Source organism: Lactuca virosa, chromosome 8 (genome assembly GCF_052849685.1).
Source record: "Lactuca virosa cultivar CGN04683 chromosome 8, Lactuca_virosa_CGN04683_v6, whole genome shotgun sequence".
NCBI lineage: Eukaryota > Viridiplantae > Streptophyta > Magnoliopsida > Asterales > Asteraceae > Lactuca > Lactuca virosa.
Genome location: NC_136433.1, coordinates 68,169,998 through 68,185,986, shown reverse-complemented (window position 1 = coordinate 68,185,986; position 15,989 = coordinate 68,169,998). Strand labels below are relative to the sequence as shown.

Here is a 15,989-nt window from a genome sequence, read left to right as displayed (position 1 = left end):
GCGGCAACATACATCCTTCCATTACCGATTTTAGACAGTCTAAAGCCCAAACATAGTTGGACTGTTTTTCTTCATGCATGTACACAAATGCAATGGAAAATGTCATATTTGTTGGAGTTACACCAACAATCTCCAATAGAGGCATCTCGTACTTGTTTGTCTTATATGTTGCATCCATTAACAAGACATGTGGAAATGCACGCCATATTTCTAATGATCTTGGATGAGCAAAGAATAAATCTTCTAACTTATTTGTCAAAACATTTGCACGACTATAATAAACATATCCATTTTGATCTAGAAATTCCATAACACCTTGCATTTGAGTTTTACCTTCTCTCTCCCTACGTCGAAGTTTTTCATTTGCATTGTAGATAGTTTTGAGAGTAGATACATTTTTCGGATTTAGGTTTTTTAGTGCAGATAATATATCTTTTGGTTTGACATTTTTTTTCAACAAATCTTCCACTATTCGACATTCATATTCAGTTAGCCGTCGTGGATAAGGATGACCTTCTAAATATAATGACGGCTCATGGTTATGAAATTCACATATCATTTTTATCTTCCAAGAATTATCTACTGACGAATATTTACCCTGTAGGCTAAATGGACAATTAATTTTTTTTGTCCCTGTTTTTTTTTGGAGATTTGTGTACTTTTGTATGTACCTCCACGGTCACATTGAAATACAACATTAAAGTTACGTTTAGAATTTTTTATGACGATGACATAACCTAAAGTATTTGCCATATTTTGCACCCAATCCATCAATTCTTGACGAGAATTGAACACCTGACAATTATATTATTATCAGTAGCCAACAAATCCACTTGATGCTTACATTACAGTAACAACATACTAATGAATTTATACCTTATTTGTTTTGAAGGGTGATGTGTCATCGAAGAAATAACGACTTTCGTTCAAACTTTCATTTTCATCTGCTTCATTTGTGTCCATTGGATGAATATCCGTTTCGAATGGTGATGTGTCGTCGAAAAAATAGTTACTTTCATTGAAGCTATTATTTTCATCTACTTCATTTGTCTCCATTGGATGAATATCATCTCTCTAAACATAACAAAGAGAAAAACATATATAATAATAATAATAATAATAATAATAATAATAGTAATAATAAGAAAGGTTAAGTACAAATACCTCATAATATGTGTCACCCATCCATTCTTCCCAACTTGTCATTTAATAAAATCTATATTTATAACAAATATCATATGTTTGCTTTTAAGGAAAGTTACTTTTAGCAAGTCGCTTTCAGTTTACCATATAAGAAATACCAATCCTCTATATATAGAAAGAAATTGTAACCAAATTTTCATTTTTATCCCTTTTATTTTTGTTAATGTTTCATAGTTTATATTTCTTATTTAACAAATTAATTTTTTTCTATTAATATTTAATAATATTCATTATTACTCTTCTTGTAAATGTATTCATGAGATCATTTTAATTATACAACTTTTATGATTAAATAATATGTTTCTATTTGTTAGTTTTCAAAATTAATAAAGTTTCAAAGGTTTAAGATATAAATTAAAAAAATCTAATGTCTTTTCTAAAACTACAATGTAAACAGGAGGTATTAAATTGTAATATTACATTTTGTCAATAGATTGATTGACACACAATTTGACACGATAATTGAAATGATATATGTCAGTTGCCATTTTTAATTTATTAAATTGAATAGATGTTGCTAGAATGAGTTAATAGCGGTTCTTTTGTTATTTTTTAGGTTTTTTAATACACATTAAATTATGATTAATTTACTTAATTTTACTTAAATAAATGTTGTTAGCAATGGGTTAGAAAAGTTATAAATTGGTCGGTCATTAATAATAGAAATTTTGAAAATAATAAAATATATTACATTTTGATGAAAAATAAATTTACTGAAAATGGTTAGAATACATAGTAATACTAAAAATCAAATATAGAGCCTTAACATTTTAATTGATATTATTTTGAAAATATTTATAAGACTAATCGTATAGTTTTTTCAGATCTATATATACTTTTAAGAAAATAAACCAATACTAGCCTATATAATAATAATGAAATTGCAAACCTTATAATTATTAAGATTAAGTTTTCATCTATATATTTGAAATAGATAATAATGAAATTATTGGAATTCGAAAGAACAAAAAGGGTGTGTTTTGTAATTTATATCTAGGTGAAAGGGATTAAATTAGAAAACACATAAAAACAATTGAAATCATGTGAAGTGACAAAAATGATGGGACTGTTTATGCAGTAATCAAATCAATACTCTAATAATGACTTATACACGAATTTAATCGTGCGAATAGGAGAACCCTAAAGCTATTATAAAACAATGAGTGAAAAAATGGAAGTTGAGACGTCGAAAGGAAAAGTAGGTGAAAAATCAAATATAAAAAAGATTCCCCTTACTCACAAATATTTATGAAAAATAATTACTTGAATTGTCTTTTAAGTTATAACAAATTTGATCTATTATATAAAAGATACGCGAGTATAGAGTTTTATGTGTATTTGATTACTATTACAAGTTTAAAATATTATATTTTCACAATTTTTTTGACCTTTTATAATCGTTTTAAATTTCTTTTACAATTTTTTTCACAACTTTTTTAAAACTTGTTGTACATTCTTTTTAGATATTTTCAATTATGTATAAACTTATTTAAAAGATTTTCAATTTTTTTTTTTACTTTTATTAGTAACCTTTTAAACTAATTTACAAGCTTTTAAAAAAAATTCAGAAAAAATGTTGAGAAAATATAATTATAAATATGTAAAATATTTGATACTAAATATAAAATCGATGTAAAAGGTTTAGTACGCACGATGTAAAAAAAATAAATATTTTCAAAAATTTTCTGAAAAAATCATCATTTTTAAACGGTGTTACTTATGTTTTGTACATTTTAAACCTTTTATTTTCATACAATTTTTTGAACCTTTGTAGTTTGCAAAATAGTTTTAATGATGTATTTTAAAAAAAAGACTTGTAAAAAAGTTTAATCGTGCTGAAAAAATAAAAAAATATATAAATAAGTCTATAAAATGTCAGTGAACAATTTCTTTAGAAAAAAAAATAATTTTAACAACCTAATATGTATTTTCGGTTCTCTTTAATATTTGTCACCATTGCATTGCGTATAAATTACTAACCTAACCAAACCCTAAATACTAATCTTCGAAATAAAACTATACGCCAAAGTCCGTTGAAAAATGAAAATTTATTAACGTGATAATAGAAAAAGAAAACAAAAGTATCGATAAGTACCATATAATGGAATTAAAAAACATGTCCACAATATTTTTAGCAAAGAAAATGTCATTAAGTGGTCAACATATGATCTTCATATGTTTTAAGGAAATTGAGCTCCAATATGATACGAAATACATTTTACAAATGAATATTGGAAGTCAATATACTTTTTCTTTTTACAGATATGCCGATTACAAATAATACCAATTAACGTTTATATCTCGCCAATGTACTATGTGATTTTTTTTTTTTGAAAAATATCAAGTTTCATTAAAAAACTAATCAGTGCGCAATGAGACTATTCATCGAAAAAAACTATTCGAAGTGCCGAATGGAAATTAAATTGACAAAACGAAAGTATCAACCGCCATTGCATTTGCGGCCCGCTGCATTGCACGGGTACGCTACTAATATATATATATATATATATATATATATATATATATATATATATATATATATATATATATATATATATATATATGCTTAGGTTATTTTGTTTTTACTAAGTATTGTGTGTCAGAATGCACAGATCTGGACCAATGGATGAAATTAATCAATGGACATGATTTGAGAGTGTATGATATTACAATGGGGTAACATGTAGCATATAATCATACAATTTTAAGCAAAATGGTATTTTGGACAATTAACTACATTTATAAAAGGAAATTTTCGGATTTTTAGGGATGATTAATTATCCTAATTTAAAAGAATCTGAATTTTTTAATTAATTCAATTTCAATTTTTTACCGATTTTATTCTGTCAGAATATTTTTTGTTAGAATGATGCTCTTTCAGAATTTTATTCTAATAGAATATTATTGAAGAATAACAAAATTTTTGAATCAGATGTTGAAAAATAACAAACATTCTAATATATTCTTATACATCCGAACTTAAATACAAATTCATACATATTCTTATAGACTAAAATCTTTATACATTTTAATATAATTATACATGTTCTAAAAGAATATCAAGGTCTTCAACGCCTTCTTCCAGCCATTCCTATCACAAATACAACAAAAACTAATAATTGTTAAAAACATGTTACTTGCAATTAACTACCACTTAATATATTCTGGTAGAATACATAAAATATGACAGAATACATATAATACATTCTGGCAGAATACATCGATTTTATTCTGGTAGAATACATTCTGCTAGAATATATATAGAATACAAATAGAAATATTTTCAATTCCACCAACAGTTCAACAAACACCTTGGGTCATTGGCTCAAGAAAGTAGGCACAATATTTGAACACTTTTCTTCACTAGACTCTAATAAGTCTAAATTAGCACTCATTAATTAGCTCATGAATCATATTCACAAGATTGATCAATAAAGATTAACACCCATGCTAAGTAGGTCCACAAAGCATTTACTTAACATCATAAATTATTTAACAAGAATCATCTATTGGTAAATTTCATTTTAAGAAAGTATGATGATAATATATTGTAAAGTTATAATCAAGTAAATATTTGATCTTTCCATGGATCATGTTCAAATGAGGTAATGCGGGACAATGTACAACCATGAATGCATAGATTACAAGTTACTGTAAATAACATGGTCTGCATTTATGGTGTTGAAGAAGAAGAACACGCAACCAAAAAATGAAATCTGAGAAATAGTACCTGAAGATGAGATATATTGGAAGCGAAGAATTGAGGAGCAGTGTACAAATCCTGAGTCATCTTCGTGCAAATTGAGGAGGAAGCCAAACACGCCCTAATATTCCCCCAATTATCCGAATCGGTGATGTGATTGCGTAGCCACTCCGAATATCTTCGATTCCACCAACAGTTCACTGAGACAGCAAGTTGGTCCTTCTTTCAGGAATTTAGTCGAGCACCTTATGTGCATAACGCGTTCTTCTTGAACACGTTAGATTTTCCCTTACTTAACCATCCAATTCAGCGAACAATAGAAATAGATAATTCGAATCACAAGTTAACGGACCATAATTCATGAGAATTGAAGAGTTGTTACCGGATAAATAAGGGCATACGAAGTTTGCTCGATCTGGAAAAGCTCTAGAGAACCGATAATCGAAGGAACAAATGATTCACATATGAGTTGCATGTATTCATATGTAATTTACATATGAATCACATGTAATTCACAAGTAAAGAACAAATGATTCATATATGAATTACATGTGATTCACATGTAAATCACATGTAATTCACATGTAAATCACAAGTGAATCGCATATGAGTTACATGTGATTCATGTGTAATTTACATATGAATCACATGTAATTCACAAGTAAATCACATATGATTCACATATTAATTACATGTAATTCACATGTAAATCACAAGTGAATCACATATGAGTTACATGTGATTCATATGTAATTTACATATGAATCACATGTAATTCACAAGTAAATCACAAGTGATTCACATATGAATTACATATGACTCGCATGTAAATCACATGTAAATCACAAGTGAATCACATAGGAGTTACATGTGATTTATATGTAATTTACATATGAATCACATGTAATTCACAAGTAAATCACAAGTGATTCACATATGAATTACATGTGATTCACATGTAAATCACATATGAATTACATGTAATTCGCATGTAAACCGCAAGTGAATCACATATGAATTACATGTGATTCACATATAAATCACAAGTGAATCACATATGAATTACGTCTATATGCACACATGTATTTTTGTGAGTTTTCTTGCTTTAATCCATTTTTTTAATAATTTTATTGTAGATTTGGAAGATTTTGTGGAAAATATTGAAGAGGTGAAAAGTGATAAATTAAAGAAAATATGGAAATTTTGACACAAAGACATGAAAACGCTTTGAAATTTTGTAGTATTTTTTGTTTTTTATATTTTATTTTGTATCGAATAAAATATTTGTACTATCATGTTTATAGATTATTAAATAAAAATGGATTTTTTTTATATTATTACTTACGAATATTATAATATATGAAAGATGCATATACGTACTTGAAAAATATGCATATATGCACTTAAAACATTGATTTTTTTGGTTAAAAAAATATAGTTTTTTTTATAAATAATCCAGTTCTTTTTTTTTTAATTTATTGATTTTTCAAAATTTACTATTTTTAAAAAACTTGCAGTTTTTAAAAAAAAATATTTTTTCAATTTTTTTTAAATATAGTTTTCCTAAAAAATCTGCATTTTTTGAAAAATCGAAAAATTTTATTTAAAAAAACATATGAAAATTAGATTTATTATATTAATTTTAAGTCTTTTTTATTAATATTTCCAATACACAAAAAATTGAACATTAAATGAGATTGTTAAGATGACGATCAAACCCTTAATGAGTTTACTTTGATCCAACATTCCACCTTTAGTTATCGGGTTCTCGGGAAACTATGAGTTCTCAACCGATCTCACTCATATATATATATATATATATATATATATATATATATATATATATATATATATATATAAAAGCCACCATGGCTTAGAATTGAGATAAGTGGAAATAAATGGAGGCTTAATGATTTACCAACTATTTTTGTGTGATTTTTGTTGAATTTTGACTGAATTTCACAGTGCGTGTATTTCACTCTAGGTTTTGTTATGGCGCGTGCAACTCTGTTCTTCCATTCTCACCATTGGCGCGTGAAGCATTATTCTTACACTTTCACCGTCTCTGTAGCCCAATGCATGTCTTCCATCCAGCTAGATGTGGCTTCTTCTATAAGCTTTTTGAGATAGCTTCATACCACTACTTTCATAACCGCTTCCTCACTATCTCTATCATCTTACCACCGCTTATGTCTGTTTCGCAAATTGTAGGCGACGATTAAAGAGCAATGTCCACCACCGTTTCCCATTTCCTTTCTCTTCCCCATCCACTTCGTTCATCGGAGGATTAGATTATGAGGCAATCTTCATATATAAAAGGAAAGCGACATCGATTCATCTACTCTCATCTCTTTACTTGCATGTTTTTCTTATGATCCCAAGAGGTATAACCACTTCTTTAGCAATCCTTCTTCGATTTCTAAAATCATTCGGTTTATCCATTAATAAATCTATGTTTGGTCTGTATTTTTAAATTTTTACATGTTTTAATTTTGTCTATTTAGCTCTGTTTTCTTCTATATCGCCTCCCAATCCCTTATTTCTGATGGTGGTCAGTCTAATGGCAAAGAAGCGCATGAAATTGATGGAGGGTTGGACTTCTTTTTGTATGTTTTAACTGTCATAAAAAACACAAATTTTGGTGGATGAGTGGGTTGGCCTCAACCATGGCAAGCTTTCACTAGCTAGCTACTCTCACAGGTAATGCTTCTTTTTGATATTTGTTCTTTGAATTCTTCAATTCATAATAAATACACTAATTTGTCCATTTATCTTCCATATTTACCAATTACTTTGTTTTTTCTTTAGAGTAAATGAAAGAAGTAGCAATGTATTTTCTTTGGTTTTTTTTACTATTGCATCTTACTTGGGTTTTCCTATTACAACTTTGTACTTCAAAAATATTCCCAATTTTATAGAAATTTTCTCCAAATGCAAATCAATTTTCACAAGTACATTTGAGTAAAGTATTTAAAGTATGATGCCCTAATAAGAAAAATATTTATAACACAATGCTATGAGTATTGGATTTTTGGACAAAGAACAATTACCAAACAAACAACCATTTTTTTAGTTGGCACCCATTCTAAACATAAGAGTAAAATAGTCATTTACTATTACTTAAACTATTCTTTCAGCGTATGAAAGAAACAACACATTTTCATTTCCCACGAATGAGTTCTGTCATCCGTGTGAGATGGATATTCATAAAAAAACAAAGCAGTTGGGACAAAGAAAGAAGGAAATATTGTGAGCTGTTAAAAAGCATGAAAAGGTAAATTATCATTGATATATTTTTATAATTGATGTAATATAAACAATATATGTGATGCATTAGTGCTTATATCCTTGTGTTTTCTGCAGAGGATGATGTTAATGAAACCAGGAAGATGATCAAAAGCTTGTCAGACCATTAAGAATTTCATGCTTGATTTAAAGATGTTAAGATCAAGGACATCATTGGACCCCGATCCCGTGGGGGCCCCGTCCCATATGGGGGCATTTGTTGATAAAAATCGGGGACGGGGGCGGGGGTAGGGTTATGTCACACCCCAAACCAGACGGCGGAAACGTCTGGGGGTGGATGACTTCATTTGTAGTATCACAACACATGCATTATAGTAATCAAAACACCACAACCATTGAATTTATATGAAAAAGTTTATACATGTGTTCAATCATTGTAAATTGACACCAAAATAGTTGATACAAAAGATAGAAGACATGAGTTAAAACAGATCCGTCTTCTCAAAAGCTCGGGGAGTACTGTCTACTGATTCCATGAGAATACAAGTAATTTGAAAAAGGAGTATTAACATAAAGTTGAGTGAGTGCATAAGTATTTATGTTTGAAAGCTTGTTTTCTGTTCTTTGAATATGTAAAATGGTTCCACAAAATCCTATATTTTCTGCTGCATATGAAAAGTAGTTTTAATCCCATAAAACCATTCTATTTGTAAAATTCTATTTGTAAACCAGTATTCTGTTTTTGTATTCATTTGTATAGCCTGTAAAAGTGAGTGTGCCTGGCTTCACCAGTTGTTATTGTAAACCGAGATGTAATACTGTAAACTGAAATTTTAGTAAACTGGTACTTTGAAAATGTACTCATGTTTAGTTAATTATACACTAACTGTATTGTTAATATCTTTTTAAAGGAGTTATTATAACCATACTAAGACTAGATGACCTGAAATAACGCTTTGAAGGCGTCAAAAACTGTTGATAACAATTGTCACTCGTAGGCGTATATGCCCGACTGTAGCTAGCAGTCTGAGTGCGGGGTTATCAATCCCAATATAGATCTATACACAACTTGTTTCGATCCCCTGACTGGAGATTCTAATTATAATATCAGGACTTTAACTGTGTTGTTTTAAATGACTAAACAACCTGAATCTATTGACTCGTAAAAAGCATATAGACGTTACGTGTATAATAGTAATGATGACCCAATCGTTGTGAAATAAATGATTGATAGAAAGTTCTTTGTTTAGTATACTTGAGATACATTGTAAACTGTTCACACATGTTTAGTTTTTGTAACGCCCGTAGATCCGGGCTAGTCAATTTAGAGACGATAAGCGTCAAAAATGACTTTTGGATAGAAGGGTGTTTATAATAAATAATTTTAACCAAGTTGTAGTATATGTCACAAGGTTTCCGTACATATAAAGAACGCTGAAATCCGAGTTATAATGAAGAAGTTATGACCTGTCGAAGTTTCGAGACAAATTCGGCACGACGCTGTAGGACGTAAAAAGTGAATTTACGACAGAGCAATTTTTAGCCTTAGCGATCTAAACGAAAGTTGTAGAATACGTTAAACCGAGAGCGTGCATAAAAGGAACGTCCAAATCTGACTTCGTATGGGGAAGTTATGATTTTTCTAAGTTTCAGCTTAGCAGTATGCAGCCCAAAACTCGATATTTAGATCGAGTGATCTTTAGCCGAAACAATCTAAACGAGAATCGAAGATCTCGTTAATAGTAGTGCAACGGTAAAAAGACAGATGAAAACGGACGTCAAATGAAGAAGTTATGAATTTATAACGGGCTTTTCCTGTACCGGGCTACTAAAAATATAATATTAAAAATGAATTCAAAATTAGCCGACTAAGTCTAAATGAAAGTTGTAGAACATAATCTCACCTACGCGTGGATATAATGAACGTTGAAAACGGAGCTCGTATGCGAAAGATATGAATTTCTGAAGTTCGGGGCACGAACTTCAACCTGTGTCAGAACTCACGACGTGAACATAGAGTTCACGACGTGAACTCATAGATTGACACCTTCAGAGCCTGACAGACTGATGTCGCGACTACGCACCTAATGACGACCAAGTTCACGACGTAAACAAGCCTGGTTCACGACGTGAATAGCGAAATTCAGCCCTATAAATAGAAATCGAAGGCAGCCGGTTTTAGTAGCTAATTTCTCAACCTCTCTCCTACTTTTCTCATCATTAAGCCTACTTTTAGCCCCTGAAGTCGCGATATCATCCCCGACACCCGAAGCAAGTCCCAAAGCCTCGTAGAGCCCGAGAAAAAGAGTTTTCGAGCCGAAACTCTGCCCGCGTGAATACCGGTTTTTGAAGATATCCCGGTTTCATCAAAGAATATTACTATAAGAGCCGTAGTGCTGTCTAATCATCGTCTTATCAGGTGAGTGTATAGTCACTTTCATCTTACACATGGATATGAAGTATTTTATATGAAATACGTGCTATGTGAATATATATTGTTTGTTTATTTGAGATGAATGTTGAATGAATGATTTATACAGGTTTTAAATGATTTAAACTGCTTACATATTTTATATCTACAGAAAAGTTGGGTAAAACATGGGTGGATAAAATAGTGGGTATATGTTGAAAGATGAGTTGGATAAATGAAATGATCGGTGATATAGATCATGAGATGAGGGCGAGGGATGAAATATGAGAGAAGCCCTTACCCAAGCGCTGGCCCCCCGACATTCAGCAGAGTATGGATGACAACCATGGACTATTCTAGACAGTCCGTGGAACACTAGCAGGCTCGCAACTTGTAGGTGTTGTGAACTATATGTTCATCAACTGTACTCTAAAAACCCATTGACATGTATTGCAGGTGGATTCTCGTGAATAATAATGTCGATAAATGAGAGTTATGGACTTAACACATGTTGTATAAACCCTGGCAGCTATGGACTTAGTGCCTGTTGTATAAACCCTGACGACGATGTGACTTCGTGCCTATTCCTTAGGATGAATCCTTAGGAATGAGTGATAAATGATTCTTAGGGTAATTCGTTAAGAAATAAATAAGATAACGGGGTTGGGAAATTTGGTTGATTGTTAAATGTTTAAACATAATAAATTTATTATTTGTGGGTTGAAAACCCTATATGCTCACCAGGTTCCCAAGCTTGACCCACTCAGTTTTTCTTTGTATTACAGGTAGTGGCACCAGAGCATAAGTTGGATGACTTATCAAGATATTTTGGATTATAGATCTGTAGTTGTAAATAACTGTTGTAAGGTCTATTTTGTACTGATTATGCTTTTGGTTTGTATCGGAACATGACATCCTGAGATTTTTGTTATATAATGCAAAATACATTTCTTTAAAGAAATGCTTTGATAAATTCTTAAATCAAAGGATTACTCTGATTTTATTTTAAAAGCTTAAATTAAATCGGTCTTTTTTTGCCGTGAAAATGGGGATGTTACAGTTGGTATCAGAGCATTAGTTTAAGCGAACTAGGAATTTGTAGGATTTATAGACTTAAACTTAGAATGCTAAGCGATGATTGTGAGATGAGTGTCTACCATATTTTAGACACGAGCACTAGTATATTTTAGGCTCGAAACAATCTAAACGAGAATCGAAGATCTCGTTAATAGTAGTGCAACGGTAAAAAGACAGACGAAAACAGACGTCAGATGAAGAAGTTATGAATTTATAACGCACTTTTCCTGTACCGGGCTACTAAAAATATAATATTAAAAATGAAGTCAAAATTAGCCGAGTGAGTCTAAATGAAAGTTGTAGAACATAATCTCACCTATGCGTGGATATAAAGAACGTCGAAAACGGAGCTCGTATGCGAAAGATATTAATTTCTGAAGTTCAGGGCACGAACTTCAACCTATGTCAAAAGTTCTTATGGATATGTAGTTGGTAAGTTTTAGACATATCGCAACACTACCACAACTCCCAAACACATGTTGGTCATATCTCAAACCAATATAGTTGATCAGGCTATATTAATCCCAGATATGATTACATAACTGCTCAGGTTTGACTGCGGTGTTCAACATCCAAATACTTTTATGTTGTTACGACTGTGATACTGTTCTTGTATGTGTAAGTGTTAGTATACTTCTTGTAAAAATACTCAAATTTTAAAAGTATACTTGTAGTCAGAGCTCTTAGCCCCAATGTATTTATAGTTTGTATATCTTTCATGGATTGATATACTGAGTTCACTATAAACAATGCTCTGATACCAATCTGTCACACCCCCAAACCAGACGGCGGAAACGTCCAGGGGTGGATGACTTCATTTGTAGTATCACAACACACACATTATAGTAATCAAAATACAACAACCATTGCATTTATATGAAAAAGTTTATACATGTGTTCAATCATTGTAAATTGACACCAAAATAGTTGATACAAAAGATAAAAGACATGACTCAAAACAACTTCGTCTTCTCAAAAGCTCGAAGAGTACCTGTCTACTGATTCCATGAGAATACAAGTAATTTGAAAAAGGAGTATCAACATAAAGTTGAGTGAGTGCATAAGTATTTATGTTTGAAAGCTTGTTTTCTGTTCTTTGAATATGTAAAATTGTTCTAGAAAATCCTATATTTTCTGTTGTATATGAAAAGTAGTTTTAATCCCATAAAACCGTTTTGTCTATAAACCAATATTCTGTTTTTGTATTCTTTTGTATAGCCTGTAAAAGTGAGTCACTACTAGAAAAACAGCCTTTTACGACGCGCAATGCATGTCGTAAAACGCTCAGACGACGCGCAAATGCACGTCAGGAAAGGCCCTGTCATAACGAGAGATGACACGCTTTTGCGCGTCGTCTATAGACGACGCACATTTATGACACGCAATGCGTATCATTAAAACCCCTGTCAAAAAAGGCCATGTCATAAATGAAGATGACACACATTTTTGCGTATCGTAAATTTAAATGTTTAAAAAAATATATTTATGTATTTATTAATTTTTAAATTAAATTTGCATTTAATGTCTCATAATAGAAATAAAATATCATATACAAAAAATACAATCCATTACATAAAATTTAATATCATACAATTCTATTTCTTACAATATCTAAATTTGCATCTAATCTACTATGTACATCAAATTCCAACTAAGTAAAGTTGCATCTTGCATTTCATAATTCTTTAAGACTAATGCTCCAAGCAGCTGATTATATGGATAAGCAGTTGTACATTGGCCCATCTCACTCAAGAATGACTTAGCCAAATTCAACTCCAAGTCTTTACTACATCTTGCTGATAATGCTGCAAGATTTGAATCAAGTGGCTTCATATTCCTTTCTTCCATCAACTTTACCTGATGCACAAAATACACAGAAACAAAAAAACATTGTAGAGGAAGGGGTAATTTGGGAAAATGCGAGGGGTGTCCTCTGCAAAACAAAACAAAAAATATCCTCTGCAAGATTTGCTCTTTAGTATCCTCTGCAAAACAAAACAAAAAATATATATCAAAAAATGAAATTTTTTATAGTTTTATATTATAATTATGCCTAGAGTATTGCATACATGAAGATCCATTTGTTAGCTCTACAACACTTTTTGAATCTAAACCTTGTCTTTCATCACTAACACCAGCACCTTTTGTAGCCCAATTACATCGTATCTGCCTACTCCCAAGCCACTTTCCTGATATATATATATATATATATATATATATATATATATATATATATATATATATATATATATATATATATATATATATATAATATCATAAAATCAAGTTAAATAAAAACACAAAAATAGTACATATAACTAAAACTAAAACTACCTTCAAATATTTTGGTAAAACTATAAATATAAACAGCAGCAAAATCGAAGCATTCTCAAAACTAATCAAAGGAATAGACTCACTAAGGACCCTCCAAAAGCTGTTGATCAGTAAGACTAAGGAATCGAAGCTTGTCCAAGGCATAACTTTCATTGCTGAAAGTATGAAAGATTTTGATTTATGTAAATGTTAGATGAATAGATGATCAACATAAGGGCTTAAAAGTAAACTAGAAATTTGCAAAAATTTGAAACTTGCCTGATAAGTTCACGAAGGAAGACCTCTTTGTTGCTGTATAATTGTGTATGAAATTGTTGTGAATAAAAGGTTAAAGGATCTGGTTTACCAGAGGACCATCGGGGGGAGCTTGAGGGATAAATTTGCAGTCATTGGGCCCACCTTGACCTAACAATGAGAATCAAGATAATGTAATTGGTAATACAATAGTTTTTCAAGACACTCTAAAATTATTTTACAATTGTAGTAGTATTTACTATTTAGAATTTCCTTGTTAAGATTCAACGATTATGATCATCTAAAAGCATAAATTAGCATTAGCTCACAGCTAAAATTTTGTGTTTGTATGCTAATTTACCATATTAACCTTTAAATGGAATTTACATATGTGCAACACGAAAGGTGCTTACATCAGCAAGATATTGTCCCATCTACAAGAATATTAGACGAACCACAAGTAAAAGTTAATCAAATGCTGCAATGCTGTAAAAAAGAGTAAAGTGTGTAGCGTATTTTGGTGTATATTATTAAAATATATTGCTATTTGACGCGAGAGTATACTGAAGGCATGTAAAAATTCCGAAGCAGTAACAACCTGATGCTGATGCTTGAGGTCAATATGACATTGTTACATGTGTAAAACGTATACATATGAACGAAAAGCATGCAAATACCTGGATATAAAAGAACATAGGACGGTTTGGCACAGGCCAGGGAAAATCGATTCCTGCTGATTGTCTCTCATTTATTGTCACTCCATTTTGGAGGGTACCTTCGTAAAAACTATTGGAAGGAAACTCTGAAAGTGATGGATGCATCTGATACTGAACCTGTAATGTAGAGGTAAAAAGGCATTTAGGGCCTAGTTTCACAAAGATGATGCATTGCAGATTTTTGGCAAAATGTTTTGAAAGAAATGGGAATCGGTCAAGAGACTGAGAGAGAGAGAGAGAGACCTACTAACCCTGCACGAGCTACTTTTTTGCACATGATAACCGGACCGAGCTGACAATGGTCACCAACAAGAACAACCTGATACAAAAACATTCCAAAATATACTAAATGAGTTAGACTCCTAAAAAAACTCATAAAAGTTAGAAAAACTAAATATTCCAAAAATACCCCTAGGACTCTTTTTGTCCCAGAATCTGAATTAAGCCAACAACGGAATCGAAAATTTGCCAACCGAGGATCTCCGGAACCAACACATGTACAACAGATGACATCAACACTCTGGGATATCTCTCATTCTCTAGCATTCTTCATTGCTTTATACTTTTTCTCGACACTGCTGGACAATTCCCCTGTGTGAGTTAGTAAATAAATATCTGTCAGCTCAATCCAGCAACCATAATTTTGAAAAATTACACAAACAAGTCGGGAAGATCTGGTCAGGTGTATAACTTGTATGAGTATTATACAAACATTCTCAGTCAGGAAGATTTGGCTTCCATGCCTTGTGAAATTGCATCTGCTAGTGATGCTTCGATTGCTTTGTTTCTTGCAACTTCAACAGGAAGTGTTCTGATTTTGTATGTGTAAAGTTTCACACTTTCTTTTACTATGCATGCTAATGTTCCTGAACCCCCATCTAAACAGTTGAAAATGGTGAACTTTCCACTTTGGGATGATCCGGTTTCTCCAACCATTTGTCTGCATTTTTCAGCTGAAAAAAGGAATATGTGAGACACGGGGAATAAAGAAATACTAAAATAAAGAATACTTCCCTTGATACTTGATAAATCACATAAAAAACTGGATACAAAAAAACTGACAGAC

The 15,989-nt window shown here is 31.1% G+C and overlaps 1 long non-coding RNA gene across 1 annotated transcript; it reads left to right on the top strand.

Moving 5' to 3' along the window:
- Window positions 1–6,995: 6,995 nt before the first annotated feature.
- On the top strand, window positions 6,996–9,008 carry LOC145134422 (uncharacterized). The gene is made up of 4 exons (XR_013719139.1): window positions 6,996–7,290; window positions 7,411–7,606; window positions 8,044–8,180; window positions 8,270–9,008. It is a non-coding gene; the product is annotated as an uncharacterized LOC145134422 (long non-coding RNA).
- The last annotated feature ends 6,981 nt before the right edge of the window (window positions 9,009–15,989 follow it).